The following is a 1,747-nucleotide window of genomic DNA, read 5'->3' on the forward strand; positions in this document are numbered from 1 at the left end:
AGGGCTTGATTTAAGACATGTTAACCTACTAGCACCAGGTGCAGCCTAAGATGAAAACCTAGTTACACCAGCCAAATTCCAGTTGCACTTCATGTATTGCAATGTGCATTGAAGGAAATTTGCTATTGAATTATTCAGATGTTTTATTCAGAAGTTTATCCACTCAAAAATGTACTTGTACCTGGTGCAAGTTAGACTAAAAACTAGGTAGCACTTAGCAATATGTGGTTGCACCAGTGTCAGTAACAAATCTCTAAATCGAGCCCTGTATGATGTGAATGAAGATGACACTAAAAAGTTAAAATTAAGCTTAGACTAAGAGCCAAGTGTGAACTCATAAAATCAGTAGTTATTGACACACACACAATGAATGGCGTGAATAGGTGTATCATGTGTATCATTTATATAAGTAGACTAATACTGATATTATGTTGTTGTTTTTATTGGGGTTTATGTCATAATAGATGCTATAGATATGATACAAACCATTTGAAATTTCATAGTTTCTTGAATACAATTTGATGTTTGATCTGGTAAATATCAAATCCATTTCAATATTTTCTTATATACTACTCATCAAAAGTCTAGATTCACTAGTGTAATTGTAGCCGTTTACTTTTGTCACCTGTTCTAAACGAGATTTTGAAAAATGTTTCATTCTTTGTAAAGGTAATGTTTACACATGTACTGACATATTGTAAATCTAATTTGTAACGTTGAAAAGGTTATTGTCAGTAACTGATGAAAATCAGTGAAAATTGGCACATTTTTAACAAAACTTACACCAAAACATGAATGTTCACATACACAATTTTTCCCGCATACTTTTTAGCAATTTGATGCATGAACCATCTTGTATTTCACCTGCATAAAGCTTATAGTTTGTTCCCCCACGTTAATGGAACGATGTAACCATATACATATATATGTATACAGTGAGCACTTTTGTGAGGCTAAACATTTGATGGGTAGTATATGTTAGTTTGGGTAGTATTGATTTAGAATGACGTAACAAAGGGTTCAAACACTGATCAAAGCCATGAAGGTCCCAGGGTAGAATAGGCCTTCAGCATCCCATGCTTGCCATAAAAGGTGACTATGGGATGGGGTGGTCAGACTCGCTGACTTGGTTGACACCTGTCATCGGTTCGCAATTGCGCAGATCGATGCTCATGTTGTTGATTACTGCCATGGATTGTCTGGCCCAGTCTCGATTATTTACAGACTGCCGCCATATAGCTGGAATATTGCTGGGTGCGGCATAACTCTAAACTAACTCACTCACTCACTCACTCACTCACTCACTCACTCACTCACTCACTCACTCACTCACTCACTCACTCACTCACTCACTCACTCACTCACTCACTCACTCACTCACTCACTCAAAGATCAATCAGTGCCTGTCAGTGACAACAGTTTAGTCTCATCAATATCATGAACTTGTTCTAGTGTCGGTTTCAAAGTAAGGATATATATTGTTGAACAAACTTTATGGGCAACAATTTTTTTTGTTCCCCGCTCCGCATTGCGGCATACTGACTATGTAGTCAGTATGTACGTCCCGATTCTTGTAAAGCGATATCTCACGAACTATTGTACCCATTATCTTCAAATTTGGTGACAGTCTACATTAGGGGATTACCAAGACACCAGTCAGTTTTGGTGACTATCAATATTTCATTGTACTTGAGCGGCGGGTACATTGACATATTTGTGGCAAACACTTGTTATTATTTTGTGAGGT

This window comes from Haliotis asinina, chromosome 11 (genome assembly GCF_037392515.1).
Source record: "Haliotis asinina isolate JCU_RB_2024 chromosome 11, JCU_Hal_asi_v2, whole genome shotgun sequence".
Taxonomy (NCBI): domain Eukaryota; kingdom Metazoa; phylum Mollusca; class Gastropoda; order Lepetellida; family Haliotidae; genus Haliotis; species Haliotis asinina.